At 47.2% G+C, this 16,337-nt stretch overlaps 1 protein-coding gene across 5 annotated transcripts in view; it reads right to left on the bottom strand.

Annotated features, from left to right (window-relative positions):
- The window catches only part of fancl (FA complementation group L), a 94,727-nt gene extending 80,854 nt beyond the window's left edge, over positions 1-13,873 (bottom strand). For 2 of the 5 annotated variants that reach the window (XM_041215384.1, XM_041215403.1), the window contains exon 1: positions 13,830-13,852. The gene's annotated coding sequence lies outside the window, so the exon portion shown is untranslated. Of the gene's footprint in view, positions 1-13,825 lie in introns of all 5 variants that reach the window. The other 3 variants (XM_041215361.1, XM_041215395.1, XM_041215378.1) reach the window with 3 other exon arrangements.
- Positions 13,874-16,337: the final 2,464 nt, after the last annotated feature.

Below are 16,337 nucleotides of genomic sequence, written 5' to 3'. Positions count from 1 at the left end.
TGGAAACATCTTTCCCACGTCCAGTCGATCCAGGCCTTTCAGTATTCTGTAAGTTTCAATCAGATCCCCCCCCCTCATCCTTCTAAACTCCATCAAGTATAGACCCAGAGTCCTCAAACATTCCTCATATGATAAGCCTTTCATTCCTGGCATCATTCTCGTGAACCTCCTCTGGACCCTCTCCAGGGCCAGCACATCCTTCCTGAGATATGGGGCCCAAAATTGCTCACAATATTCTAAATGTGGTCTGACCAGAGCCTTATAAAGCCTCAGCAGCACATCCCTGCTTTTATATTCTAGTCCTCTCGAAATAAAATGCCAACATTGCATTTGCCGCCCTAACTACCGCATCAACCTGCAAGTTAACCTTAAGGGAATCCTGGACTAGGACTCCCAAGTCCCTTTGCACTCCAGATTTCTGAATTGTTTCCCCATTTAGAAAATAGTCCATGCCTCTATTCTTCCTACCAAAGTGCATGACTCACACTTCCCCACATTGTATTCCATCTGTCACTTCTTTGCCCATTCTCCTAACCTGTCCAAATCCTTCTGCAGCCTCCCCGCCTCCTCAATACTAACTGTCCCTCCACCTATCTTTGTATCATCTGCAAACTTAGCCAGGATGCCCTCAGTTCCTTCATCTAGATCATTAATGTATAAAGTGAAAAGTTGTGGTCCCAACACTGACCCCTGCGGAACTCCACTTGTCACCGGCCGCCATCCTGAGAAGGACCCCCTTGTCCCCATTCTCTGCCTCCTGCCAGACAGCCAATCTTCTATCCATGCTAGTACCTTGCCTCTAACACCATGGGCTCTTATCTTACTGAGCAGCCTCCTGTGCGGCACCTTGTCAAAGGCTTTCTGGAAGTCCAATTATATAACATCCATTGGCTCTCCTTTGTCTAACCTACTCGTTACCTCCTCAAAGAATTCTAAAAGATTTGTCAGGCATGACCTCCCCTTGATGAAACCATGCTGACTTTGCCCTATTTTACCATGCACTTCCAAGTATTCTGAAATCTCATCCTTAATAATGGACTCTAAAATCTTACCAACGACTGAGATCAGGCTAATCAGCCTGTAATTTCCCATCTTTTGCCTCACTCCCTTCTTAAACGGGGGGTTACATTAGCGTTTTTTCAGTCCTCTGGGACCTTCCCTGACTCCAATGATTCCTGAAAAATCACCACTAATGCCTCCGCTATCTCTTCAGCTATTTCCTTCAGAACTCTGGGGTGTAATCCATCTGGTCCAGATGATTTATCCATCTGCAGACCTTACAGTTTTCCTAGCACCTTCTCCTTGCTAATGGCCACCATACTCACCTCTGCACCTCCCCTCCCCCCCCCTCCCCTCCCCCCCCCCCCCTCCCCCCCCCCCCCCCCTCCCCCCCCTCCCCCCCTCCCCTCCCCCCCCCCCCCCTCCCCTCCCCCCCCCCCCCCCCTCCCCCTCCCCTCCCCCCCCCCCCCCCCCCCTCCCCCCCCCCCCCCCTCCCCCCCTCCCCCCCCCCCCCCCCCCCCCCCCTCTCCCTCCCCCCCCCCCCCCCCCTCCCCTCCCTCCCCCCCCCCCCCCCCTCCCCCCCCCCCCCCCCCCTCCCCCCCCTCCCCTCCCCTCTCCCCCTCCCCCCCCTCCCCTCCCCCTCCCCCCCTCCCCTCCCTCCCCACCCCCCCTCCCCTCCCTCCCCACCCCCCCTCCCCTCCCCCTGGCCCCCCCCCCCCCCCCTCCCCCCCCCACCCCCCTCCCCTCCCCCTGGCCCTCCCCCCCCCCCCCCCCCTCTCCCCCCCCCCCCCCTCCCCTCCCCTCTCCCCCCCCCCCCCCCCCCCCCCTCCCCTCCCCTCTCCCCCCCCTCCCCTCCCCTCCCCCTCCCCTCCCCCTCCCCTCCTCCCCCCCCCCCTCCCCCCCCCCCCCTCTCCCTCCCCCCTCCCCCCCCCCCCCCTCTCCCTCCCCCCTCCTCCCCCCCCCCCTCTCCCCCCCCTCCCCTCCCCCCCCCCTCCCCTCCCCCTCCCCCCCCCCCCCCTCCCCCCCCTCCCCCCCCACCCCCTCCCCTCCCCCTGGCCCTCCCCCCCCCCCTCCCCCCCTCCTCCCCCCCACCCCCCTCCCTCCCCTCCCCTCCCCCCCTCCTCCCCCCTGGCCCTCCCCCCCCCCTCCCCTCCCCTCCCCCCCTCCTCCCCCTGGCCCTCCCCCCCCCCCCTCCCCCCCCTCCTCCCCCCCACCCCCCCTCCCCCCCCCCCCCCCCCCCACCCCCCCTCCCCCCCCCTCCCCTCCCTCCCCCCCCTCCCCCTCCCCTCCCTCCCCCCTCCCCCCTCTCCCCCCTCCCTCCCCCCCCCCCCTCCTCCCCTCCCCCCCCTCCCCCTCCCCCCCTCCCTCCCCTCCCTCCCCCCCCTCCCCCCCTCCCCCCTCCCCCCCCCCCCCCCTCCCCCCCCCCTCCCCCCCCCCCTCCCCACCCCCCCCTCCCCCCCCCCCCCTCCCCCCCTCCCCCCCCCTCCCCCCCCCTCCCCCCCTCCCCCCCCCTCCCCCCCCCCCCCCCTCCCCCCCCCCTCCCCCCCCCTCCCCCCCCCTCCCCCCCCTCCCCCCCCCCTCCCCCCCCCCCCCCCCCCCCCCCCCCCCCCCCCTCCCCCCCCTCCCCCCCCCCCCCCCTCCCCCCCCCCTCCCCTCCCCCCCCCTCCCCCTCCCCCCCCTCCCCTCCCCTCCCCCCCCCCCCTCCCCCCCCCCACCCCCACCCCCCTCCCCCTCCCCCCCCCCCCTCCCCCCCCCCCCCCCCCCCCTCCCCCCCCCTCCCCCCCCCCCTCCCCCTCCCCCCCCCCTCCCCCCCTCCCCCCCCCCCCCTCCCCCCCCCCCCCCCCCCCTCCCCCTCCCCCCCCCCCCCCCTCCCCCCCCCCCTCCCCCCCCCCCCTCCCCCTCCCCTCCCCCCCCCCTCCCCCCCTCCCCCTCCCCCCCCCCCTCCCCCTCCCCCCCCCTCCTCCCTCCCCCCCCTCCCCCCCCCCTTCCCTTCCCCCCCCCCCCCCTCCCCCCACTCCCCTCCCCCCCCCCTCTCCCCTCCCCCCCCCCCCCTCCTCCCCCTCCCCCCCCCCCTCCCCCTCCCCCTCCCCCCCTCCCCCACCCACCCCCCGACTCTCTTGAACTTTGGGGATGCCACTCGCGTCTTCCACTGTGAAGACTGACGCAAAGTACCTATTCAGTTCCTCCACCATTTCTTTGTTCCCCACTACTACTTCTCCAACATCATTTTCCAGTGGCCCAATGTTCACTTTTGCCTCTCTCTTACCTTTTATATATCTAAAAAAATTCTTGCAATCTTCTTTTATATTACTGGCTAGTTTACCCTCATATTTAATCTTCTCCCTCCTTATTTCTTTTTTAGTTGTCCTGTATTGGTCTTTGTAGGCTTCCCAATCCCCTGGTTTCCCACTGCTCTTCGCCGCATTGTATGCTTTCTCTTTAGCTATTATGCTGTCCCTGACTTCCCTTGTCAGCCATGGTTGCCACGTCCTCCCTTTAGTATGCTTCCTCTTCCTAGGGATGAATTTTTGCTGTGTCTGCCAAATTACTCCCAGAAACTCCTGCCATTGCTGTTCCACTGTCTTTCCTGCTAGGCTCATCTCCCAGTCAATTCTGGCCAGCTCCTCCCTCATGCCTCTGTAGTTGCCTTTATTCAACTGTAATACCGTTACATCTGATTCCAGCTTTTTCCTCTCAAATTGCAGGGTAAATTCTATCATATTATGGTCACTTCCTCCTAAGGGTTCCTTCACCTTAAGCTCCCTTATCAAATCTGCCTCATTACACATCACTAAAACTAGAATTGCCTGTTCCCTAGTGGGGTCCACCACAAGCTGCTCCAAAAAGCCATCTCGTAGACATTCCACAAATTCCTTTTCTTGGGATCCATTACCCACCTGATTTTCCCAGTCTACCTGCATATTGAAATGCCCCATGATCGCTGTAACCTTGCCTTTCTTACACATCTTTCCTATCTCCTGGTGTATCTTGTGCCCCACATCCTGTTCGGAGGCCTGTACATAACTCCCATTATGGTTTTTTTACCTTTGTGGTTCCTCAACCCTACCCAAACAGATTCTACATTATCTGACCCTACATCATTTCTTGCTATCGATTTAATTTCATTTCTTACTAACAAAGCAACCCCACCCCTTCTGCCAACCTATCTTTTCGATAGGATGTATATCCTTGGATATTTAGCTCCCAGTCCTGATCCCCTTGCAGCCATGTCTCCGTAATGTCCACCACATCATACCTGTCAATTTAAATCTGCACCACAAGCTCATTTAACTTATTTCATATACTGCGTGCATTCAGATACAACACCTTCAGCATTGTATTTCCCATCCCCTTTCTCACTGTCATCCCTTTATCTGATGTGCTTGAAGTTAGATTCCTAGCCCTTTCCAAACACTCTGTCCTATTTTGTGTTCTGGAGACTTTAGTAGCCTCTCCTGGGCTCTCCTTTCTTTTCAGCTTTTTCATAATTTTCCATGAAGTTGAATCCAGCCCCCAACACCTAACCTGCTGCTTTGTTACCCATTAGTCATACTTCTTGGAGTTTTACCCTTCCCTATGCACCCCCGCCCCACCTTCTAGTTTAAAGTCCTGTTGACCACCCTATTTAACCTTTTCGCTAGAACATTGGTCCTAGATCGGTTCAGGTGGAGACCGTCCCAATGGTACAGATCCCTCCTGTTCCAATACTGATGCCAGTGCCCCAAGATATTGAACCCCTCTTTCCCGCACCACTCCTTTAGCCATGTGTTCACTTGCCTTATTCTCACGTCCTTATGCCAATTTGCACGTGGCTCGGATAGTAATCCGGAGATTATAACCCTTGAGGACCTGTTCTTTAATTTAGTTCCTAGTTCCTGATAATCCCCAAACAGATCCTCTTTCCTAGTCTTACCTTAAGTAGCAAACTAGCTTTAAGCAATGCAGTCTGACTGCAAGCAATAGTCACTCACGATATTGGTGCTGCGCTAAAAGGTCCAGCCAACGGCTGGATGCTAAAATTATTGAAATGATTAGAAAACATGGAGATTTCATATTACCAGGGTCACAATCAATTTCTCTGATTTACTGCCCATCGCAATTCCCATGTGATTTTAGGGCACAATCAAAATTTATCTCTAATATGTCTAAGTTTCTGGGTTCACTCTACCTGCATACTGGAAACAGACTAGAACCTCTATCTATCCTACCCCAGGCTAGAAACCTATCCTAAATCCCAGGGCCCAAGTTACTTACATGGCCACAATGGGCTGCCAATGTCTGCAGTGAACAATCAATGACACGCAACCCAACTCATCAGCGTGGATCAGTGACCCAGACTCATTCTCCCTAAACTCCTGATGCCTAACAGTGCCAAAAAAAAATGCCCCAAATCTTTGGCATCGAAGGAATCATTCTGCTTCTAGGATTGACAATTGATTACCTCAGATTAGGTAACATTTGGGGTCTTTCTTGAAAAGTGCCACTGAGGTATTTCAAGACAGAAAATGGGCAGAATCTACTGGAGAAGCCCTGGAGGCCCCTTTGACACGGGAAGTGAGAAAGGTCTCTCTGTGGTTGCCCAGAGCAGAATTGAAAAAGGCCAATCAAAACAGGGCAGAATCCCAACAGAACAAGGTTCTGCCCCAAATTCCCGGAGAATTTTTCAGAAAATAATTATCTCAATGTCTGCAAACAAGACATTAAAAGGATTTCACTCAGCTGGTTATCTGTTTGAAGTTTTGCAAACCCATTCCAACAACTGTTTTGCTGGATCAGTTTCAATAACCTCACTTTTACTGCTTGCTCCTTTAAACTATGTTCTTCATCAATAAGCTAATTGTATGAGTGAGGAGGAACTAACAACTTCATTGATAGGTCCTCTTCTCCCACTTACAAATCTTAATGTTTAGACTTTAATTTCAGCTAAAATTAAGAGAGCTGCTTCAGTGCCACTGTATACAGCTGAAGTGGAGTCTGTATTTGCTTTTTATGTAAAGTTCAGCTTTCTTCCCTCAAGACAGGCCCTGCAGGTTATACTGTACATGATTAACTTTATTACAAGTTCAAATTTGATATATTTGGAGATTTGGAGTGAGTTTTTGACAGTAGGAAGTAATTATTTTTATATCAAAGTACATCTAGAGAAAAAAATTAAAACATTTTTAACTTGTTAAAAATAGAGATGTCGTTTTGAATGTTAAGCTTACTGTAAGCATGACATACAGGATGTGGGTCATCTTGGATCTGCAAAGAATCCGGGTGGAGCGTGCCTTCATGAATACTAAGTAATTGACTCCCTCAAGAGATAAATTCCTGCACTAAATAACCAACTAGCTACCTGGCACATTATACACAAGCAGGAAAAGTGTCTGGAAGAGATCGTCCATGAGGCTGTCTTCACCAGGATAACAAACAACACAGCAAGCAGTAACATATGGGTTCCAGATAATGAGGCATGCAAAGGGATTAGAAAGAAACAGAGACACCAGTGGGGCAAAAAGTGTTCCATAGATTTTCAGTTCTGAAAATGGACAGAATATAATAGTAGATGATGATATCCATGAACAGATTGAAGAAGCAGAGCAGTAAATGGTTGCTCAAGGGGTAATAATGTCGCAAGGGACTCCCATGTTGTTTGTCCCCATAATCTCCAGCATCTCCTCTTCCCACTGCAGGATTTTATCCATTCAAATCCTGAATCTTGATAACCAAGATGCAACAGCCTGTCCCAGACTCCTGGTTATGTCTGTAGAAAGTTCTGTTAATCTATAATCAGAACATCTATCGAAGGATGCTGATGGAATTGGTTGAGATTACAAATCCTCTCACAAGTATATTGAAAAATTCATTGCAATTAGGCAATGTCCTACTGGATTAGAAAGTAGGAAATGCGAGCTCCTTTCATCTTTAAAGAAGGTTGGGCAATGAAACCTTAAATTACCTGTGAACCTCCCCTCAGTTGAGGGGGAGGAAGTATGTGAGACATTCATGGAGGATGGGGTAAGAGATCCAGAAGGACAAAGTCTAATTCGTCAAAGTTAGCATTGGCTCACAAGAAGCAGGTTACACCTGATCAATTTATTGAACTTCTTTAAGAAGCTTCAGATCTGGTAGATAAGGGGGTGATGTAGTTTTTGTTATCCATCTAGATTTCATCAATATGAAAACAAAATAATGTGGTTGCTGGAAATCTGAAATAAAAACAAAAAGAGTGCTGGAAATGCTCACAGGTTAGGTAGCATCTGTGGACAGAGAAACAGAGTTTCACCTTAAATGATCCATGCAAGGATTCATCAGTCTGGTTTTGGATCATTTAGTTTCTGAATCAAGTATTTGAAACCTTTAAGATATAAAACATGAAACACCAGATTTGGAGAATAAAAGTCAAGGCACCCCCATTCAAACTTTACTGCTTCATGCTCTAGAGCCACTAACATCTACCCAACAAAGTAAAAAATTGCCCAGGTAATGTCTACAAAAACCAGGACAAATCTTTTCGGGCAATTACTACCCCGGTCTACTTCCAATCATCAGCATAGAGATGGAAGGTATCAATGCAGTGTTATTACATGGCACTTGTGTACCAATAATCTGTTCACTGAGTCCAAGGCTAGCATTTTAAACTTAAATAAAGGCAATTATGAGGGCAGAGCTAGCTAGAGTGAACTGGCAAATGAGGTTAAGGAATAGGTCCATAGAGATGCAGTGGCAGACCTTTAAAGGGATATTTCGGAATACACAGAATAGATACATTCCAATGAGAAAAAAAAGCTTCCAAGTGGAGAACCCACCGTCCATAGTTTGTTTTTATTCATTATTGGGGTGTGGGCATCGCTGGCTAGACCAGCATTTATTGCCCATCCCTAATTACCCTCGAGAAGGTGGTGGTGAGCTGCCTTCCTGAGCTGCTGCAGTTCATGTGTTGTAGGTACACCAACTGTGCTGCTGGAAGTTCCAGGGTTTTGACCCAGCGACAGTGAAGGAACAGTGATATATTTCCAAGTCAAGGTGGTGAATGGCTTGGAGGGGAGCTTCTAGGTGGTGGTGTTCCCATGTATCAGCTGCCCTTATCCTTCTAGATGGTAGTGGTCATGGGTTTGGAAGGTGCTATCTAAGGAGGCTTGGTGAGTACCTGCAGTGCATCTTGTAGATGGCACTCACTGCGGCTGTGATGGACGGAGTGAATGTTTGTGGGTGGCGTACCAGTCAAGCCGGCTGCTTTGTCGTGGACGTTGTTAAGCTTCCGGAAAGTTCTTGAAACTGCACTCATCCAGGCAAGTTGGGAGTATTCCATCACTCTCCTGACTTGTGCCTTGAAGATGGTGGACATGCTTTGGAGTGTCAGGAAGTGAGTTACCTGCTGCAGGATTCCTAGCCTCTGACCTGCTCTTGTAGCCACAGTATTTATTTGGTTAGTCCAGTTCAGTTTCTGGTCAATGGTAACCTCCTGGAATTTGATAGTGGGGAATTCAGTGATGATAATGCCATTGAATGTCAAGGGGAGATGGTTAGATTCTCTCTTGTTGGAGATGGTCATTGCCTGGCACTTGTGTGGCACGAATGTTATTTGTCACCTGTCAGTCCAAGCCTGGATATTGGCCAGGTCTTGCTGCATTTGGACATGGATTGCTTCAGTAACTGAGGAGTTGTGAATGATCCTGAACATCAGTGAACATCCCCACTTCTGACCTTATGATGAAAGGATGGTCGTTGATGAAGCAGCTGAATATAGTTGGGCCTAGGACACCATCCTGAGGTTAACTAAAAAAGTTAAAGACAGCATCTATCTTAAAGAAAAAACATATAATTGTGCAAATAGGAGTGGCAGGTCAGAAGATTTGACAGAATATGAAGATGATCAAAGAATGACAAAAAGATTAATAAGGATGGAAAAATTAAAGTACAATGGAAAGCCAGCTGGAAGCATATAGACAGATAGTAAGAGATTCCATAGATATTTAAATAAGAAAGGAGGTAACAAAGTGAGCGCTAGTTCTATAGAAAGTGAGCTTGGGGAATTCATAATAGAAAGTAAGGAAATGGCAGATGAATTGAACAGGTATTTCATATCAGTTTTCACTATAGAGGTTACGAATAGCTGTATATCAGGAAATAAAAGGGAGGAACGCAAGAAAATTACAATCACCAGGGAAGTGGTATTGAGCAAATTGTTGGAACTACAGGCTGACAATACCCTGGATCCTGAAGGGCTTTATCCAATAGTCTTAAAAGAAGTGGGTCGTAAAATAATTGATGCATTGGTTTAGATTTTCCAAAATTCCTTAGATTTGGGGAAGGCTCCATTCAATTGGAAAATGCTAAATGTAACTCCTTTATTCAAAAAGGGAAGGAGACAGAGCAGGAAATTACAAGCCAATTAGCTTAACATCTGTCACAGGAAAAATATTAGAAGCTATTATTATTATAGCAGGGCACTTAGGAAAGTGTATGGCAATCAAGCAGCATCAAAATGGTTTTGTGAAAGGGTTTAGCCAATTTATTGCAATTCTTTGAAGGAGTCACATGTGCTGTGGATAAAGGGAAACCGATTGAAGTACTGTACTTAGATTTCCAGAAGGCATTTGATTAGGTGCTACATCAAAGGTTATTGCAGAAAATAAAGGCTCATGATGTAGGCGGTAACATATTGAAAAGGACAGAAGATTGGCTAGCCAACAGGAAATGGAGGGTAGCCAAAAATGGGTCTTTTTTTGGTTGATGGGATGTAACGAGTGGTGTACCACAGGGATCCGTGCTGGGGCCTCACCTTTTTCCAATTTATATTAATGACTTGGATGAAGGGACCGAAGGAATGGTTGCTAAATTTGCTGACAACACAAAGATAGGTAGGAAAATAGGTTGTCAAGAGGACATAAGGAGGCTACAAAGTGACATAAATAGGTTAAGTGAGTGGACAAAGAGCTGACAAATGGAGTATAATGTGGGCAAAAATGAAATTGTCCATTTTGGCAGGAAGAATAAAAAAGAAGCATATTATTTAAATGGTGAGAGATTGCAGAGTTCTGAGATTCAGGGGGATCTGGATGTCCTAGTGCATGAATCACAAAAGGCTAGTATGCAGGTACAGCAAGTATCAGCAAAGCAAATAGAACATTATTGTTTATTGAGAGGGGAATTGAATAGAAAAGTAGGGAGGTTCTGCTTCAGTTGTACAGGGCACTGGTGAGAACCCATCTGGAGTACTGTGTACAATTTTGGTTTCCTTATTTAAGGAAAGATGTAAATGCTTTAGAAGCAGTTCAGAGAAGGTTTACTAGGCTAATAGGCTGAGAGGAATGAGTGGGCTGTCCTATGAGGAAAGGTTGGACAGGTTAGGTTTGTATCCATTGGAATTTAAAAGAGTAAGAGATGACTTAATTGAAACCTTTAAGATCCTGAGGGGTCTTAACAGAGTGCATGTGGAGAGCACTTTTCCTCTTGTGGGAGAATCTAGAACTTAGGGTCACGGTTTAAAAATAAGGAGTCACTCATTTAAGACAGAGATGAGAAGTTCTTTTCTCTCAGGGGGTCGTAGGAACTATCATCCTCAAAAGGCAGTGAAAGCACAGTCTTTAAATATTTTTTAAGGCAGAGCTAGATAGACTTGATTAACAAGGGGATGAAAGGTTATCAGTGGTAGGTTACAATCTTTTCAGCCATAATCTTATTGAATGGCGCAGCAAGCTTGAAGAGCTAAGTGGCCTATTCCTGCTTGTGGTTCTTATGTATGTGCCATTCAGTTCCTGCTAGGACCTTTCAGCTCCAGACCTTATTACAGCTTGGTCCAAACATGGACAACAGTTGATCCCAAAGGCTAGGTGAAAGTGACCACTCTTGCAGTGCTGCAGTAATGACTTTCCTTCCATCATAATGTCAGGATATTCACTGATGTGCAAAGCATGTAGTTCCATTCACAACTCCTTAGGTAACAAAGCTTGACTTGTACCCCATCCATCACCTTAAACATTGACTTCCTCCTCTACAAGATACACAGCAGCAACTCGCTCTTCGACAGCTCCTTCCAAGCCTGCAACCCCTACCCTTAGAAGGGCAAGGACAGTAGGCACATGGAAACACTAATGCCTGCCAGTTTCCCTGCAACTCATAAACCAGCACGACGGGGAAATATATCTCCATTCCTTCATCATTTTTGGATTAAAATCCTGGATCTCCCTACCTAACAGCACTGTGGGAGTACCTACACCACAAGGACAGTTACAGTTCAAGAAGGTGACACACCACCATCTTCTCAAGGGCAACGTAGGGATGGGAAATAAATATTGGCTTTGACAGTGACAAGCACAGCCCAATGAAAAATAGCCTTACCCTTACCATCTTCTTGGCAAGGCATTTATTTTTTGTTTATACATGTTTAAAACACTTCCACAGGGTATGGGTATTGCGGATTACTTCTGTACAGTGGGTTGGTCATTTTCTACATTAAAAATATGATTTGAATGGAAGCTGTTAGTGCAAAACGAAGAATATCTAAAGAATATTGATATTGACTACATCTAGGTTATTAACAAAATGATTCCAATTTACTGTTCATTATACACAATACAGCATTACATTTTGGTATATGTTTTTGTTTCATGATTTTGTAGTAACAATGTGCTACTTCAAATATACATTTTTGCAGTGGGCATTTTTCAGCTCATTCAAAAATACTGTAAATAAATCTTAATGCTGTAATAACTTGACAATATTTGGTGATCATGGAAACCTGTACAACATTGGAACGCAATTACATGTTTTCACAATGTTCAAAATAACTGACTTTCTCCAAATTTACCCTGGATTTTGGAATCAATTTTTCCTCTGGTTTTTGACATTAAAATAAAAACTGAAATACCCAAATGTTTCAAATCAGCAAAAATTTCACCAAGGATGCATACAGATGGAGTTCAACAGAGATAGGTGTAAAGTCATGAGATTAGATAGAAGGAGTGAATATAGGTATTCCATATTAAACAGCAACACGCTTGAAGTAATCAAGCATGAAAGTTATCTGGGGATAGTAAATTAACAAATATTCATTATAAGCTCATTGACTCCCACAGCAATCTCAGCTACATTTCCTCACACACTGTCAGGGTTCCTTTCCATTCTCCCAGTTTCTTCGTCTTTGTTGCATCTGTTCTGATGATGCAACCTTCCGTATCAGCACCTCCAATGTCCTCCTTATCTCCACTGTGGTTATAGGTCCCTCGACTGTGTCCATCCCATTTCCCTCACTTCTGCTCTCACCCCATCCCCTCCATTCCAGAACCACAATAGAGTTCCCCTTGTCCTTGCCGTCCACCCGGCAGCCTCTATATTCAACAGATCATGCTCTGCCATTTCCATCACCACCAAAAACATCCTCCCTTGCCCTCCCCTTTCAGCATCCAAAGGGACCATTTCCACCATGACACCCTGGTCTACTCCTCTATCATTCCCAAAACCCCAACCCTTCCTAAGACACCTATACATGTAAGTGCAGGAGATCAATAACTGCCCTTTTACCTCCTCTCCTCACCATCCAATGCCCCAAAAACTCCTTCCAGCTAAAGCAGCAGTTTAAATATAATTATTCAAATTACTATACTGTATTCACTGCTCACAATGCTTCCTGTTATACACTGGGGAGACCAAACGCAGATTGGGTGACTACTTTACGGAACACCTCCATTAAGTCTGCAAGCATTACCCAGAGTTTCCAATGGCTTGCCATTTTAATTCTCCGCCTTGCTTTCACATTGACATCTCTGTTCTCGGCCTACTGCAGCGTTCCTGTGAAGCTCAATGTACACTTGAGGAACAGCACCTTACCTTTTGATTAGGCACTTTACAGCTTTCTGGACTCAACAATGAGTTGAACAATTTAATACCATAGTCTATGCCCCACCAATTTGCCTGGTTGTATTTGCATGTGTTGGCCTTTAGCTTGTTTTTCTCATTTTAGCTTTCAGAAACAGCTGTTCATTTCTGCCATTTACACCTCTTCTGGGTCCATCTTTTGTTTATTTTCTTGTCCCATCACCACTCCCTTTGGCTCTAGCCCACCAACTCTCGTCCTTTAACATCTCCAAGTAATTGAGAGTGATCAGGTGATGTTACATATTTTCACTAGTTTGGACAATTTGGATTGAGGAAGATTATTCCATCAGGTACAGAATTTGACGACTCATGACCTCAACATAAAAGATAAGAATAAACAAATTTTGAAAGAAAAATTATTAAGCAACATTTTTTAGTAAGAAACTTGTGAAGGTGACTAAACAGTAAAAGGCATAACACAAAGGCAGAGTCTTTCAGGTTTCCAGCTTCAGCAGAAAATGCAGAAAATACTCAGCAGTCCCTGGTGTAGTATAGGAGACATGGCAGCCAACCTACTTACAGCAAAGTCCCGCAATTAGCAATATGAAAATAACCAGTTTTAGTGATATTGGTCCAGGTATAAATAGTGGCCACAACACTGGAGAGAAATTCCTGCCCTTATCCCTCAGTACTGCACTGAAGTCTCAGCCTAGATTTTTGTGCTCAAGTCTCTGGAGCAGGAATTGAATCCGTAACCTACTGATTCAAGAGGAGGAACGGCTACCCACAGAGCCACAGTTGACAAGGAACCACTTCTTAGAAGGCCAAAACCATTATAAATGGGCATATTGAGCGCAATTTCCAGTAACCATGAATTCATACAATACTAAAGATGTAAATAAATCAATCAGCGCGGTAAACTGTCAGCAGTCTCTCAGACTCTCCATTCGCCACTTTCGTAACAGTCTAGAACAGTATTTCCCGGTGTTTTCCAGTTAAAGCGATCCAGTTAATCAATACTCACTTACGTTACACTTTGCCGAATCTCCCGCCCGCCAGAGTTCTATCCCCGCCACCCCCAACAACCACTTCATTCAAAACGACCCAGCGACCCGCGCCTTGCTCAGCCAATCACAGCCTACGTCCTGCCTTGTTCAGCCAATCACATCTTCCACCCCTCCTTGCTCAGCTAATCACAACCTCCGCACCGCCTTGTTCAGCCAATCACAGCCTCCGCCAGTCCCGATTAGTTACAGAGAGCCACGTGGGTAGTACATGGGAAAACACGCCAGACCTGATCACCTTTAAAGTGAATTAAAACAGTGTAAACGGTGCCGAGTTGCAGTAATAATAACAGTACATGCACTGCAAGGAAAAACAAACCAATTGTTTTTTATTTTTTGTTTTGGATTTCCAGCATCCGCAGTTTTTTGTTTTTATCGTTATATTGAAAGTGTTTGGTACACAGATATTGAGGGAGTTATTAGATAGTAAGTAGACAAAACATAAAAGCAAAGAACTGCGATGCTGGAAATCCAAAACAAAACAGTAGACAAAACAACCTTACATAAGGAGCATTCCTGAACACTATCTTATCTATGAGCACTAAACCAGATAAAAAGTGGATAGCACCTTTAGTGAAGTGGTCACACCGCAGGTGAAGATTACACAGGCAGAAAGGGAATGGGTGACCATCAGGAACATTAAAAGACTCAGGAAGGTAGTGCAGGAGTCCCCTGTGGTCTTCCCCTCTCTAACAGATATACCGCTTTGGATATTGTTAGGGGGGATGGCCTCTCAGGGGAAAGCAGCAACAGCCAAGTTTACGGCACCGTCGGTGGCTTTGCAGCTCAGAGGGGCAGGAGGAAAACAAGGCTATAGTGATAGGGGATCCAATAGTTAGGGGCATAGACAGACACTTTTGTGGCCGCAAACGTGAATCAAGGATGGTATGTTGCCTCCCTGATGCCAGGGTCCGGGATGTCACGGAGCAGCTGCAGGACATTGTGGGGAGGGAAGGTAAACAGCGAGTGGTCATGGTAGACATTGGTACCAACGACATAGGTAAACTAAGGGATGAGGACCTGCAAGCTCAGTACAGGGAGTTAGGAGAGAAATTAAAATGCAGGACCTCAAATGTAGTAACCTCAGGATTATTCCCAGTTCCACGTGCTAGTGAGAGCAGGAATAAGAGGATAGACCAAATGAACACGTGGCTGGAGAGATGGTGTAGCCGGGAGGGATTTAGATTCTTGAGGCACCAGGACCGGTTCTGGGGAAGGTGGGACCTGTACAAAGCGGACGGGCTGCACCCAGGCAGAGCTGGGACCAGTGTCCTTGTGGGACCTTTTGCTAGTTCTGTTGGAGAGTATTTAAACTAGTGTGGCAGGGGGCGGGATCCCAGGAGTAGGATCAGATAGGTCAGATTCAGATCAGAAAAATGGAAGTAGAACATTAGCTAGGGACGATGTGATAGACATGGAGGTACAGGAGAAGTAAAGTTTAAAAAGTGTCCACAAGGGAAATTGACGGGGTTAAACTGTTTATACTTCAATGTAAGGAATATTACAAACAAGGTAGATGAGTTAAGGGCACAGGTAGACACATGGCAGCAAGATGACCTGGCTAAAGGAGGGACAAAACTGGCAGCTAAATATCCCTGGTTATAGAGTCTTCAGACACAACAGAGTAGAAGATAAAAAAGGAGGGGGCTAGCACTAATGGTTAAAGAATCAATTCCAGTTGTGAGAAGGGATGATATACTAAATGGGTCAACAAACGAGGCTTTATGAATTGAGCTTAGAAATAAAAAAGGGGCAGTTACACTACTGGGAGTATACTACAGACCCCCAAATAATGAAAAGGAGATAGAAGAACTAATATGTAGGCAAATTTCTGCTTGTAAGAACAAGAGGGCAATAATAGTAGGAGACTTCAACTATCCTAATATCAGCTGGGATTCAAACAATATAAGGGGCACTGAGAGAGAAAAATTCATGCAGTGTGTCCAGGAAAATCTTTTCAACCAATTAGTGACAAACCCAATGAGAGGAGATGCAATTCTAGACCTAGTTTTGGGAAATGAAGAAGGGCAAATGGGTGAAGTGACAGTTGGCGACCATATCAGGGACAGTGATCACAATTCAGTTGGTTTTAGCATTACCATCGAAAAGGACAGAGATAAGGCAGGATTAAAAGTCTTGAACTGGGGGAAGGCAAATTTTGCAGAAATGAGAAGGGACTTGGCTGAAGTGGACTGGACAGCACTGCTGGAGGATAAAACAGTGGAAAACCAGTGGGAAGCACTAAAAAGCGAGATCCTAATTGTACAAAGTAGATATGTCCCCTACAAAAATAAGAGTGATACTGCCAAATCTAGACCTCCCTGGTTGTCTAGAGGGATACAGGGGAAGATCAAACAGAAATAGAAAGCATACGATAGGCACAAAGAACTAAGCACTGCAGATAACCTAGACGAATATAGGAAGTGCAGGGACGAAGTAAAACAGGAAATAAGGAAATCAAAGAGAGGGCAT

This window comes from Carcharodon carcharias, chromosome 2 (genome assembly GCF_017639515.1).
Source record: "Carcharodon carcharias isolate sCarCar2 chromosome 2, sCarCar2.pri, whole genome shotgun sequence".
NCBI classification, from domain to species: domain Eukaryota; kingdom Metazoa; phylum Chordata; class Chondrichthyes; order Lamniformes; family Lamnidae; genus Carcharodon; species Carcharodon carcharias.
Note: the sequence above shows the minus strand (reverse complement) of the source record. Positions and strands in the feature narration are given on the sequence as shown.